This window comes from Sciurus vulgaris (genome assembly GCF_902686455.1).
Source record: "Sciurus vulgaris genome assembly, contig: HiC_scaffold_173_arrow_ctg1, whole genome shotgun sequence".
Classification (NCBI taxonomy): Eukaryota; Metazoa; Chordata; class Mammalia; order Rodentia; family Sciuridae; genus Sciurus; species Sciurus vulgaris.
The window spans coordinates 7,758-22,835 of NW_027632880.1; the positions used below are offsets into that span (position 1 = coordinate 7,758).

At 49.2% G+C, this 15,078-nt stretch overlaps 1 pseudogene across 1 annotated transcript; it reads right to left on the reverse strand.

Moving 5' to 3' along the window:
* Positions 1 to 205: 205 nt before the first annotated feature.
* LOC306652287 (chromatin target of PRMT1 protein-like) lies at positions 206 to 728 on the reverse strand (annotated as a pseudogene). Its single transcript has one exon. The product of its transcript is annotated as a chromatin target of PRMT1 protein-like (transcript).
* Between the last annotated feature and the right edge of the window lie 14,350 nt (positions 729 to 15,078).

Below are 15,078 nucleotides of genomic sequence, written 5' to 3' on the forward strand. Positions count from 1 at the left end.
GAGGCAAGGCCTGCAGGAAGCCCCCCCGACCCCGCTGCCCAAGGCAGCGGCCCTCCTCCCAGAGGCCAGGTCTGCATTACATCCGGCCAGGCACAGGGCTGACAGTTGGACACACTTTCTCGGGCTGGTGTGGAGAGGGAGCCAGCAGAGATGCATAGGCCAGCCTGCCCGGCCACAACCCCTAATGGCTTCCACAAGTACAGCCTCAGCCTCCAAAGCCTCCTCTTCCCCAACCTATCATGCCCTGACCTCTAGCCCCGATTCCACCATAACCCATAGCTCCACGCCCTAGGCTCCCTCTCCCAGGACCTCCATGACCTCCATGACCTGGAACACCATCTCTTTTTAAGCCCATTTGGTGAGCTACTGCTCATCCACCTCGGAGCAGGTTTTGACCTGGGAGCGACATCCTGCCCCTAACAGGATTCTGGTGGCTCATCCCCCATGGAGTCCTCCTCTGGATAAGCCTCTCTGGATTATGGGCAAACCTTGTCCTCCAATTGCTCCCCTGGCCAGGGCCCGTATGTGTCAGCCTAACTGTGCCCGGAAATTACTCTTACCCAGGTGCTGCTGTAAGCTCTTCTGCTAAGCTTTAATGCTGCCTGGACAGAGAATCTATTCTCCACCTGCTGGGCCAGTCTTCTGTTTCTGGCACTGGCTAGCTGCTGTTGTTGCTGCATCAAAGTTCAAATACTCACTGGCATCGGCTGTTTGTTCTTCAGCATATTAGTAAAGAACCAGTTTTTGTGCATTGAACCCGAGGGTCATTTAAGTAATGTGTTCTTATGAAAGAGCTGAAGTTGCTATTGGCTGCCTCACCACTCATTTTAGAGACATCTTGGTGGTGCTTTTTAGCACAACTTTCAGTGCTGATTATGCAGCCATCTTCAAATCCCAAGAATCAAAAGAAATGGATGATAGTGCTCCTCCCGGGGCTACCACCATGGCTGCAGCAGGTGGGCTGGGGACTGGATGAACCTGAGTTGACAGAGGGGCTCAGGTTCAGTAGATGGGCAGTTAATTAAAAGAGTGAGCGGTAGATTGTGAGGCTTGTTTGTTTAGGTTGACTACCTAACCGGCCAATCTGCCTGGTCATCCGGCCTGCCCTTTTCTGCCTTTCATCTGTTGCCACCGCCATCTCCTGCTCAGTGTCCCCATCTTTATTCTTTTTTTAGAGAATCCTCCCCATTCTGCCAACACACCTGCTTACTACCTGGTGGGCACAGGTGTGTTTGATATTCTGGGAAGAATTTAGCATCTGCACTTCAGCCCACACTATCTCCGGCAGAAACCCTGGGAAGAGGCCCCCTTGTTTCAATCAGGCATCTGAGAGGTCATTTTCAAATAGAAGTAAAAAAAAATGACTTCTTATGTCCAGAATGAATTTGCTTTCCTCTCTTCAAAGACATCAACCCTGTTTATTTTTCAGACTCAGACTGAAATTTTACCTCATTTTCCCTGTACTTGAATCAATAGCTTCTGACACCTGTTCAAGCAGCTCAAGTATCTAGCAAGAACAATAAAGTATTGCTATGTTAATGTGAGAAAAATAAGATAAACTGCAACACTGAGTTCTTCTATAGACAAAGTTTAAAAGAAAAACTAGAGGGAGAATGTATCAGTTAACTTGATACTTTCTTATGTCATAGGAAAATACCACCATAATTCCTAATTTTTAAAGAAATCAAAACAGAGATCATTTCCTGGGATTTTGGAGTCTCTATGAAATGATATTAGCACATAGTTGTTAACTAGATGGTGAATATCATTATGGGGAAATATGGATTGCAGTTAAATGGTTTGCAGAGGATTCGGGTGGATGGTGACCTATGATAGTGTCCCTTGCTCCATGATGTGTACACAACAGTCCTTAGCATTCCTTACACTCTGAGCAGGGCCCAGGGAATGAGAACCCCTCATCTGGACCTCTGGTCTTGGGCAGCTTCATGCCCCTGCCCTGAAGATGGAGAATGTGAACTTCTGTAGCCAGGACTACCTTCTCAGGACCCAGACCAAGGAGACTGAAAGCATTTGGAGAGGGCTTCGGGGGCTATGGGTTAAAAGCATTCAGACCCTCTTGCCAAGTCGGGATGCATGCCCCAGTACCCCATGTCATTTAGTGCTTCAGAATAACACAACAGTGAGCTTTTATGTAAAAGCATTTGTTTTTATTTTTACTAATTGAATGCTAATTAAAATATTTTTATACCTTCTGCATGTCAAATGTAGTGTATCTCCAGACAGCATTGGGCAGGATGACTCCCAGATCATAGTCTTTGTTTTGAGAGAATAGGGTCTGAACCCATGAATTATGTTCCTGGGTCCATGTCATCAAAATCTTCCAAAATTAGTGTATCTAGAATATTGCTTTCATTTTACCTGTAAATGTGAAATGGAATTTTGATGGGGAAAATCAAATTGGGGGAGGTTAAGAAGACTATCAGAGTTGGAGTGAGGAGCATAGGACTTGGATTGGGCAAGCTGTGGTTTTAGACTGGTCTCTACTGTCTCATCCAGTCACAACAGCTACTCTTTAAGAGCCAACATTTTGCCTGTACAAACTAACCCCCACGCACATACAGCTACACACTCACATACACCAGGCCATCCTGAGATTCCATCAGTTCAGAAAGTAACATCATGAGCCAAACCTAGTGAGAGCCCATGTAAATGGCAGCTGGTCTCACTGCCCCACAGCAGAAACCAAAACCCAAATTCATCCAGGAAATCATCCTCCATTTAACTGAGACTGGCTTATGAGCAGAACTACACTTGACAACAAATTATATTCTACTTATTGCTCAGGAAGTGTGCTTCTTCAGAGTGCCATGGATCACAGTCCAAATGACCCTGGGTTTTATGCTCTGGAGCCATGAATGTACCCCCTTTCGGTCACCTGGAAGGGGTAGATGTGTGGTGTGGGTTTCAAGTCATATTCCTCACAAGTGAAAACTGCAGAGCCCTTGATGACTCCAGGACCAGTAGGAACCTGAGGTGCATTTGGATGACTCTGACTTCTGCTGTTGTACATGACACTTCGGGGAACGTTCCTACATCTGCGCCTGTGCCCAGCTCTGACACGCCCCTCGCCCAAACCCCTCTGACTGAATGACTGGATCATGGGCTGTAAACTCCTTTTACAAAAAGTCCTACTCTTTCCAGATTCGCCAGGCTCTCTCTCAAAACAATCAACAAAACTAGAGGACCTGAAAGAACGCTGTTTCTTTGTTTCTTCAACACATTTTAATCAAAGGAAAACAGTATTGCCCCTGAGTCAGAATTAACAAGTGAGACATCCCACATTAAAAAGACACAGTCAGAATGAAGACAAAGGTGTCGTGTGAGCACGAACACTCACACGCAACAGACATGTAAATGGATTTTTCTCATCGGCTCCAGCTTTTGACTCAATGTATCCAGGCAACAGAAGTCTGGATTTAATAACAGATGTTCACTGCATAGCAATCACCATATAATGCCAGGGTAGACTAAAACAGCATTTTATCAACCAATAAATGTGCTGTTTGCTTTATTTTACCATGTTGTTCTTCAGTTCCCTTCAAAACCGAGAGGACAGATTGAGTCACTTGGCATCTGCTGGGAGCAATATGCTTGGCTTCATTTAAAATGAAAAATCAGCTCTGTGTTCACATTTTTCACCAAAGCATGGGATCTGATGTGCTAACACTCCCAACTGGGCTAGCTGGAAGGGCTTTCAGGAAAACCTCAGGGGAGCCGGGACCCAGGCAGGTGTCCGCTGCCCTTCTGGGAGACATATGGTGGCCCTTCCACTTCAATCAGCTCCAGCAGAGGGAGGTCCAGACCCCCCACCTCACAGACCCCCGCTGGGCTCTCCCCAGACAGCAGCTCAGAAAGCCAGAGTCTCCCTGCAAAAGACCAACTGAACAGCAACGTGTGCAGTGCGGTCGATGTGTAACCTGCAAGTTTGTGACTACACGGGTGAAATTCCTAGGGGTAAATCCTACAAAGGCTGTAGCCAAGAGGAATGCCATAGCCAAGAGGAATGCCATTTCGAGTCCCTCCAGGTTGGCTGCAATACAGAAGCGGGGGCTAACACTTGTAACGATACATAGACCCCCCCCCGCCGCAGGTTTCACATGCAGTTTCAACCAACCAACCAGCAGTGAAAAAAAAGATCCCATCTCCAGTGAACAAGGAGGAGTTGCCCTCTTGCCATGACTCCACAAACCGTGCAGAGTAACCGCTACTCACTTAGCATCGTATGGTGTTAGGTAGTAGGACTCTTCCAGAGAAGATGCCAAGTGTACAGGAGGATGTGCCCAGGTCACACGCACACACTGGGACACTTTATTTATTTAATTATTTTTGAAGTACTGGGGATCAAACCCAGGGCCTCGTGCTTGCAAGGCAAGCACTGTACTGACTGAGCTATCTCCCCAGCCCCACTGGGACACTTTATATAAGGGACTTGAGACTCTGCCGACTGTGGTGCCTGTGGGGGTCCTGGATCCTAGTCCTCCTGGACACCCAGGAATGACTGATGGATGTGCCAGGCACCAGGCGAATTTTTGTACATTGTCTCATTTAATGATCTGGGCATTACTCTGAGATGACACTCGCTTGCCCTACTTACGTGGAGGAGACAGGCGTGGACAGCTGTGGTCACAGGTCCAAGCGGCAAACGTGCCATGGGCTGCCTTCCCAGGTAGAGGGCCCAGTCCTCCACCAACATTGGCTGCGGCTGACTCTATTTCTCCAAAGATGCAGACCATAATGTCTCCCATGTGCTGCCTTAGAACCTCGGCACTTTGTTAAGAGATGGAGTCAAAACCCTGCCTGTAAAGGAGGGTGTCAGTTCCCATACCAACCACCAGGGTGGAGCGGGTGCTGGGGTGTGGATATGGCTGGTCCCCAACCAAAAATCACCATGGAACTGGATTCCTGAGTATCCATACTGGGAGGCGGTGAGACCCTAACAGATAATTATATTGAAGGGCTCCAACCTCATGAAGGGGATTAATGTCTTTTCTGAGATTGGGTTGGATCCCTTAAGACTGGAATAGGGCTCTTGGAACTGGATTGATTATGAGGAGAGCAAGCAATAACGTAAGGTTGCCCCTGGAGTTTTGGCCCTTACCAATGTGCCCACTTGGCACTCACACATTTCCACACTGTGACAACATGTACTGCACGGCCCTCACCAGAGTGAATGGATGCTGAAATCATGTTCTTGTACCTTCATAACTTTGAGCTAAATAAATATTTTTCTTTGTAAAGTTTCCAGCCTCAGGTATTTTGTTATAGCAATAGCAAATGAACTAAGACAGGATGTGACACACTCTGTGACTTTTGTGGCTAGGCCACGAAGGGCAATATAACCTCCACTTTGTTCCTGGAATACTTGTTCTGGAAGATTCCAGCTACCATGTAAGCCATCTGACTGCCCTGAGGTCACCATAAACTGTGGGGCCCAAACAAAGAGACTAGAGAAGCTTATATAGAGAGAGCCAAGCTCAGAGAGAGTGAGCCCCTGCCTGCGGGTTTTAAGTGACAGGCAGCACCAATTTGCCAGCCACGAGAACGAGCCGTCTTTGATTGTCTCACTGCTGGAGACTGAACCCAGGGCCTCACACATGCTGGGCACATGTTCTACCACCCAGCAAAGAATGAGTCACCCTTAAAGGGGACCCTCCATTCCAGAAGAGTTACTCCAGCCAGTTCCACAGGGAGCAGAGACGAGCCATCCCTGCCAGCCCCGAGCTCACGGTAGATGAGTGAACAAAGCAAATGACTTTTACTGATTAGAGGCATTTCATTCAGTGTGATTTGTTATACAGCAATAACTGAAATATTGATAATAGTTAAGCATTTTATTCCTGTAGAGGGTTAGATCCAGTTCTGGTAAGGCAACGTGTTAGAAGAGCCAATGCCCCACCCTCAGGCTGGCAAGTCAAGCTGGCAGCTGGCTTTGTCCAAGGGCCTGTTGAGGAGAACTGTGGCTGCATTGCCCAGAAGGAGAAAGGAAGAAGGGGAGAGGGCTGAGCAGGAGTGAGGAAACCAGGCCAGGACTGGGTGCGGGCACTTCCGACTTGCTTTGAGCAGCAAAGCCTGAAGGGTGGAAGGACCACCACGCAAACAGTACAGTGTAGACAAAGAAGTGTGTGTTATTTATTTTTCCATTACTGTGAAAAAATACCTGGGATAAATCAACTTACAATGAGAAAGGGTTTATTATTGGCTCACCGTTTCAGAGGTTTTTAGTTCATGGTAGGTTGACCTGTTGCTTCTGGGTCTGTTGTGAGGCAGCCATATGGTGGGAATAAGTGGCAGAGGGGGTGTGTTACCTCTAGGCAGCCAGGAAGTAAAAAGAGAGGAAGATACTGGGGTCCTAATATCTCTTCAAGGGCCTGCCAGTGACCTAACACCCTCCCACTGGGCCCCACCTCCTGAAGGTTCCAGCACCTGCCCATAGCATCAACACTTGCCTTCAGCACACGGTCCCGTCGAAGACACTTTTCCAAACCAGAGCGAGGTGATATTTAAAAGATCACTCTTCCCATCAGAGAGTATAGTCCCAACTTAAGCTTAAGTCCTCCTCCCAGACCCCGGGGCTCCCCTCAAATAAGAGATCGCATTTCCTACCCAGGTGGCAGGTGGTGACTTGCAGCAGGTCACAGTGATTTAAAGGTCTGGTGTAAATGGTATTCCTTACACCCTTTTTCCTGCTTAAATGTAAGTAACCTAGGCCTGATGAAAGGGGTAGGATTGCAATAAGTGTTGACTTACATTATTTTTATCATAATGTTACTTAATATGTGCAAACATAAAACTTAGGTATAAAATCCTTATGCTTTTAGCACTATTTGGCTATAAAATTAAAACAAATTTCCAAATTAAATACCAATAAGACTGCAAAACCAATAAACTTCAAATTAACAACATTAGTTTAATGCGAGTTTGTTAGGTTGCAATGCATCGCGGCTGGCGATGCTGCCGCAGGGTGGGTTCACAGATTCCTCTGCATTGTATTTCAGCCCAATGGCTCTCAGGTCCCACTGCCATTCTCTCTGGGAACTACGAGAGGATGGAGTTCACTGTGCAGCAACTCTGTGCCCTCCTTCCTTCCCTCCTCACTCCCCTGTCCTTCCTTCTCTCTCCCTTGTGCCTCCTTAGCCCCATGGCAGAAAAAACAGAAGCAAAACAAAACAAACAAGATACCAACTTCACAAAAGCCTCTAAAATGACATTGCATAGGCCAGGGGTCAGCAGCCTTTTTCTTGGTCAAGGTCAAGAAGTAAATAAGTGCAAGGCTGGGGTCCTGAGGTCTGGGTTGCAGCTGCCCAATCCCGCCATTTTATTTGCAAAAACAGCCAGGGATGACACAGTTGTCCTTTGGAAGGGGGACTGGTTCCAGGATCCCTCGGCTGCCAGAATCCACTAACGCTCGAGTGTCTGACTTAAAATGATGCGGTGCTTGCATGTGGCTTCTGCTCATCCCCCATCTCCATCATCCCCAGCTTCCTTGTAATCCCAAGGTGCCAAGGCAGCACGAATAGTCCTTATACCGCACTGTTGAGGGAATAATGTCAAGAAGAAAGTCTGCCCCTGTTCAAGACACGGTCCTTCTCTGCCACTACTTTGATTTACAGGAGTCACAGATGTGGGACCCAGATTCTGAGGGCTGACTGTGTGCGCATGACCGAGCCCCCTGGGTTTCAACGTGGCTCTGCACGTGGACCCTGACGTTTGAATTTCAGATACTCTCCGAGGGTCATGAAGAATTCTTTTGATTTGTGTGTCTCGATGATTTAAAACTGAAAGTCATGCTCAGCTCCTCGACCAGATGGAACAGGTTGGGGGCCACCTGAGTCCGCAGGCTGTAGTTTGAGGAGGCTTGGCAGAGACAGTTACTAAGAGGTTAAAACAGACACTTAATCTATTAGCTAAGTGAAAAAAATCAAATTAAATAAAACGGTGACCCTGGAACCTTCACAAACTCTGGAGAGACTCTGCCTTGGGACACCCCAGAGGCCAACCTCCTTCAACAGGACTATGGGCTGGATGTCTGCAAGCTTCCAAAGATCATGTGGACTGCCTCCCCCCAGTCTCCGAGCATAGGGGACAGGCCAATTTCATAATGGAAATTCTAACAGTGTCCCAGAATACCCACGGAGGCCTTGAGGTACCTGGAGATTCTGAAAGAAAAAAAAAAAAATGTCTTTTGCCCAGACTGCTTGGAATAGCCCTTGGGGGCCTGCGTCAGGATGGGCATGAGAGGACCATGCTGGTGCCAAGGCCACAGCCCAGGGCTCAGTCAGCCTCCCTGCTCTGCTGCTCACCAACCACACGACCTTGAGCTTGACCTCTCTTCGCCCAGTCACTGCATGTGTAAAATGCTGTGGCCAAGGCTCCCACCTCCCTCCCCAAACATGCCAGTGGGTGTTCTGAGGCCCACATGAGATGGTACTATCAGACGGGCACAGTGGTGCACGTCTGTAATCCTAGCAGCTCGGGAGGCTGAGGCAGGAGGATCACAAGTTTGAGGCCAGCCTCAAAATGAAACATACAAAAAATTAAAAGGGCTGGGGATGTACTTCAGTGGTAATGCACTCCTGAGTTTAATTCTCAGTACTCCCCACCTTCAAAAAAAAAAAAAAAACAGCCTCAGTACCCGCAGGTTCAGGGTCCTCCATCTGTCCAACTTCTAACTGAAAATATTAAAAGAAAAACAGCGTTTAAACTGATCATGTACAGACTTTTTTTTTCTTGTCATTAGGTCCTAAATAATGCAGTACAATAACATTTTACATTTATTATAAGGAACCGAGAAATTATTTAAAGTATCTAGGAGGACATGACTAGATTATATACAAAAAGGACATCATTTTGTGTAAGGGACTTGGCTGTCCTTGGATTCTGTTATCCTTGAGGATCCTGGAACCAATCTCCCTTGGGTACTGAGGAACAACCATGTGGGAAACGTGCTTGGTACAAAAACCACAACTCTGCAAGCATATAATAGATCAGGCCATTACTGATGTCACATTAGCCATGGCTGGATAGTTGTTTGAGCTTCTTGAGCCCCATCGGAAATGGGGGTGGTCTCAGGGGTGGGCGGAACCAGACGGCGCAGAAATATTGCTCCCCAGAGCCACTGCGCCCCGCCCTGGAGCTTTCACTGTTCCAGTGGCAGAGTCCCGAAATGAATATTTCTGTTCCAGTCAATAACATTGTACAACTTGCAGTGAAAACCGAGAGGAGATTGATCATTGAAACTGGAAGCATTTGATCCTACAGCAGAGAGGGACCGGAACAACGTACTAGTGATTTCAGCGCTCTGCATATGCCTTGATCTTTTAAGCACTGCCTGGTTGGGTTATAAATATTTTTCCTTTGGTGTTGGGGTTTGCTGAAGCTTCACGAAAACGCTGTGAGCCTAAGAAAGGAGGGTTTTGAGTGCTCACAAATCCTCAGCATCTGGAGGGCTGGGGCTTGAGGGTCCTGCCTGGGACCATCTGCAATGAGCTTTTCTCTACTCAGTGGGAAAATTTATGCAGAAGTTGCAATCTAAGAACCCAAACCTCTGAGCAGATGTTTTATTTAGCTTGTTTATTTGGTTTTTGCTTGCTTGTGTGTGTGTGTGTGTGTGTGTGTGTGTGTGTGTGTGTAAAATGGAGGCAACTCTTTAAAAAACTGGGACATTCTACATATGGTCTATTTCCAGTTCCTCCTGAACAGTCAGGAAGCCTGGCCAGGCGGCCTGACACCCTGCGGCAGCAGGTTCTGTTTCCACGGGGGTCGGTGGCCACCTGCTACGCCCTGGGTCCCATGCTCAGTCCTGGACTCCAGGGACCAGGCAGGCACGTGCTGTCCTCCTCAGTCCGGCCAGCACAGGGCACCCCAACCATGCAAACTGGCCATCCCAGCAAAGTGCTGGTGTTGTCTGTCACAGGAGGAAAGGCACAGCCACAGCTGTCTCAGTGCGGGGAGGGCAAAGAGGAGTGGCCATCTTTCCAGGAAGAACTGATGCTTCCCCCTGAGACCAGGGAGAGGGTGAGCTAGCAGCAGGTGCAGTGGCAAGAAGCAGGACAGATCCGCCTCTGAGGAGCTGCAGGAGGCTGTACCTGGCTGGGACTCTCCGTGCGGGAGATGAGGCTAGGAGGTGAGGGACAGCAGATGGCCACTGGAGTGGGGCAGAGCCTCACGGGGCTTCTGGAATGCTCGGGTACATCCCCGTAGCCAGGGGAGAGCCAGCAGCAGCCAGAGCCCTGTGAATAGCCTTCCGGAGAAGAGAGGGAGGTGATGCAGAGTGGGCAGAAGGTGGGGCGGATGAGGGACGGCAGGGGATCCCAGGGCAGCAGCGTCCTGGCTGTACTGGACAATTCCTCGGCCTCAGTTTCCTTAATGTAACCAGGACACTGACCAGTGCCTCCTGGGTTCACTGTGGCATTGGGTGACATGAAACACACCTGGCACTCAGGAAAACCCAACGGAAGCACTGGGTTCCCGAGGGCGTGGGTGCACCTTTCCCAGCCTGGTCTGCGGCCTGGTGGGGGTGGCTGTGCCTTACCTCCTCCCCGGAGGTCTCTCGGGTTCCGCCCCACCTGGGAGAAGCCCTCCCCCGCTGGCACCTGCCATCTGTCACTGGCGCTCCAGAGCCTACCTGCCGCCTGGCACGGGCCACAGTCATAATTAGCACTTCTGAATCGATTCCTTTGAGCCCTTTTAAGCAGGCTGAGGAATGCTGTGATTAAAATGATTTAAAACCTGCCTCCTATTTCACAGCTTTTAATATTTGATAAGATTTTGGAGTGAGTGAGGGATGAGGGCTTGGCGGGAGGCCTGGCAGTTTGCAATCCCCAGCTGGAGCTCAAGGAGGGGGTGGGGAGAGAGAGAGAGAGAGAGTATGAGGATGTGGGAAGGTAAACCAGGTGCATTCTTCAAAGGGAAACCCTGGAAAGAAAAGGAGATGAGATCTTTGTTCCTCCGAGCTGTTTGTGACTTTGAATTCCAGTAATTGTTAAGATGATTATTATGAAAATAAGGGTAAGAAGAAAACTATAGCAGTTATCATTTATCAGGTCCCAAATCTATGCCAGGCATCTGTGTAAGAAATGGATCTACTTTAATTTTCCCAACAATCATATAAAGGACTATGATTTTTCTTAATAGCATACAGAGGCCCAGAGAGGTGAAGTGACTTTTCCAGGGTTGCTCAGCAGTTGCTGGGGGGGCTGAAATCCACACGGGGTTGATTACATTCCAACTCCCATTACCTCCAACATGACCCTGAAGAGTATCAGAGTATAAACAGGTAAATATGGCAGAGAAGCAGGGGACCTTAGATTTCACTCCCCCCCCCATGACAGTTATGTCTGGAGCCAGCAACGCCAACAAGTGGGTGCCCAATGCCCAGGAGTCTTTATCCCTACATTACATCAGTTCTCTCAGATTCTATGTGCTCATTTCCTCCCTTTCCACCAAATTCTGGTGAGCACTGGATCTGAGTTCACCAAGGGCAATGTCCTTGCTGCCATGGGAATGATAACCCTCGCAAAGTCAGGCGGGCACTTGTAATAATGCCAGGCTGCCCTGCACCTTTTCCCGCCGAGTGCCCCACTGGTTTGCCCAACACCGCAGACTTCAGTAGGACGATCATCCTCTCTAGTTGACACACAAGGAGACTGAGACTCTGGGGTGTTGGGAGGTTTATTCAAATAACCCTGATAGGAAGTTCAAGGCTTCCCAAGGGGAGTTTGATTGCCCAAAGTTCAAGAACAGCTCCCGGCTGGGGAAGGCAAGGCCAGGAGCCCCTCTCCTGCCGCCTGTCAACCCAGGTCAGAGCAGGTTCCTTAGACACCGCTCAAGAAGTCGCTCTTCTCTCGATCTCAGGAAGGTGACAAGATGCTCCTTCTGAGGTCACCCCAGACTTCCTGCAGGACGTGGCTCTAGGGGGCAGGGTCCCAGGGTGGCTGCTTCTCCCCTTGAGAGGAAGGAGGTCCACGGTAGCCTTCCTGGAGAACACACTCAAGGTAAACTAACCTCCCTCCTACCCAGTACAGGAGGCAGCCTGGGCGTGCTGGCCGCGGAGTATTCTGCAGGGGATGCAGCCTGGGAGAAGAAATAAACACGTCTGGACAGTTTTAGGGAAAGAGTGAGGAGCAAGAAGGTTCTGCAGCACAGGCGTGGCCCAGTGATCAGAAGGAGCCTTCCGCCTCTCGAGGGGCTGAGCTTATGACTCTATAGTGCCCAGGCCACGTGGGGGGATGTTGCAGAGGGGACTTAAACTTCAGGAGGAAGGCTGTGAACTTCAAGTGCCCCTCCCCCCGCAGGAGCTCAGCAAACAAAGATCAGAAATCAGTCTCTAATTCCTCCACAAAACAGTGTTCAGCATGGTGTTTGGGACATACCAGATGCCCAGGAAATGTTTGCTGAATGAAAAATTCTCTGCAACAGATACAAACTAATACTACTGAGAAATACAACTGAGGGAATCAGATTCCAAGAGCAAGAACTGCAACCATAGCAAGGCACTCTGGTAAGCCCAGTGTGGCTCAGGAGGCTGAGGCAGGAGGATCACAATTTCAAGGCCAGCCTCAGAAACTCAGGAAGGCCCCTAACCAACTTAGTGAGACCCTGTCACACAACAAAAAGGGCTGGGGATGTGGCTAAGTGGTTAAGCACCCCTGGGTTCAATCCCCAGTACCAGAAAAAGAAAGAAAAAAAAGAGAGAGAATAGCAACTCTAGCCATGGTTTGCAAACCCCCAGACTTCAGTGCAGGTGATCCATACAGGTAATCTTCATAGTGTCCATTTTATGGACAAGCTTCAGGCAGTCACCTGTCCAGAGTCACACTTGTGTAGGTTCCCACAGGGATCTCATGGGCCTGACACTGTGGCCCGGGCTCCACATGCCGAGGTTGTCCCTACCCAGCTGTTGACCTCCCCCAGTCTGCGCCGGTAGCCTGGGCCCAGTGTGGCTGTTCCGCAAGCCCCATGCCTGTGCTGGGGAGGGCTCCCATGGCCAGCTTAGGTGTGGGGTGAGCAGCTGCCTCCAAGGCCAGTTCTGGGGGCAGCTGGCCTTCCTGCTTCACGTTATTGATCAGGCGCCAGGTCTCCTGAGAGCACCTCCTCTGGTCTGGTGGCCTCTGTATCCTCCTGAGGGCTCTTCCTTCTGCACCTGCTCTACTCACTGAAGTCACCTTCCACCAGTGACCTGGCCCTGCCCCGTGGAGTGGAATGCTCAGACCCTGTAGTTCACTGGTGCCTCCCGAAGTAAAGCACCCACGCCCCTTGGCTTTGCCCAACCTTGGGTCCAGAACTCCCTCTGACTCCCTGCTGATCGACCACCTGGTCCCTAACTTCCTGGCGCCGTTTTGACTCTTGACTCTTGTCTGACCTCTTTTCCTCCAGCTTCCCATGGGATGTTTGGTCTGACCTCTGACCTCAACTTCTTTCTCATTATTAAATCAGGACAGCGCCATAGTGACACTGGGCATTTGGGACTGCTGATTCTGTGTCCTGTGGGGCCTTCCTGGGCATCGTAGGGTGGTCTGCAGCACCTCTGTTCTCTATTTGGTAGACGCCAATGGTGAGTAGGTACCCACCCTCATCATGGCACTTGAACCTGTCTCCAGAAGTTGCTGAACATCCTCGGGGCAAAATCATCCTAAGCTGAGGCCACCAGCTCTGGCCCCTGACCACCCGCACTGCGCCTCAGGCACTGGGCTGCACCTTGTCCTTGGTGGCAATGAGGACTCATGCCCTGGGGCTCCAGGTCTTTCCTTCAGCCACAGACCCCTGTCCCCTATGAAAGGAAGTCAGCTTCTTTTCTGAAGACGCAGCTGCTGGCCGCAGACTCTCTGTGCTCCACATTGCAGGCTGGTTCCTCCTTCTTTCTGATTTTTGGGCCTGTTTTCCTCCTTCTCTGGGTTTATGCTTTTGTCTTTGATAACCACCTCAATTTCCCAGGTGCTTTGGGGGCCATTAGTCTCACAGGACACACTGATTAATGGTTTTGCCCTGACACTCAGGCACCCATTTAACCTCCACCCTCCTCTCCTCTGCCCTGATTTTGCTGTGACCTGAGCCTTCCTCACCAGTCAAGCCACCAAGAGAGAAACCAACACCATGCCTTGTCCCTGCACAGACCAGGAGGTTCCAGAACCAGGCAGATGTGCTCCCAAGTGGGACTGATAGCAGATGGGCTCAGCCCGTCTTCCTCTCTCTTGGCATTACATGACCTCAGGGAGGTCACTAAATGTCTCTGAGATTCTATTTCATGCAACATTCCCCTTCTCTTTAAAAGGTTAAATGAAAACACATAATAGTAGGGATAGCTCAAGACTTAGAAGAGGATTGCTGGGGGGGGTCTCCTTCTGCTCTTACCCATGTAGCATGATGTATTATCATTACATTGTTGCTAACATCTACTCTGCTTCTGTCTCACTGTCTCACATATTAGACATTGTAGCACTTTGCTTTGTCATGAGCAGAGGAGTTGCTTGGACTTGGGCACATTATCTAATTACTTCTGCCCACCATCCTAGGAAACAGATATTATCTCTTCCCATTTTGCAGATGAAGATCCTGGGGTCATGAGATCCTACAGGGAGAAAGAGAGGGGGTTAGGATTCAGATCCTAGTTCTCCCCACTTAAAACAAGTGCTTGAAGCAAACTGCATATTGCATCTCATAAAATTAATGAACTTGAATAAGACCATGTATGGAATGTATGCATATAATAAGATGATGGATGGCTTAACAGTTCCAGCACATAGTAGGTACTAATCAAATACTAGTTTCTTTCCTTGCATACTTATTGGGCAATAAATACAGACAGTGAGTGTTTAGTACAGAACGGAAAGTCTCTTCACTCTCCCTGGCCACACTCTCTGGGAGTCCAAGGTCCTTCAGGCTTAAGTAGTATCTGTTCCCGTGCTTCCTGCAGCACCTTGGACAGGGATTAATAAATAGTTATTAATTCGACTATTGGTTAAAGTACCTCCATGCTGACTCTGGGGAGAAGGGGCAGGTGCACTGGCCCATTGCTGCTCTTGGACAAGGACATTTGCATAACTGGAACGAGCTGTCCCC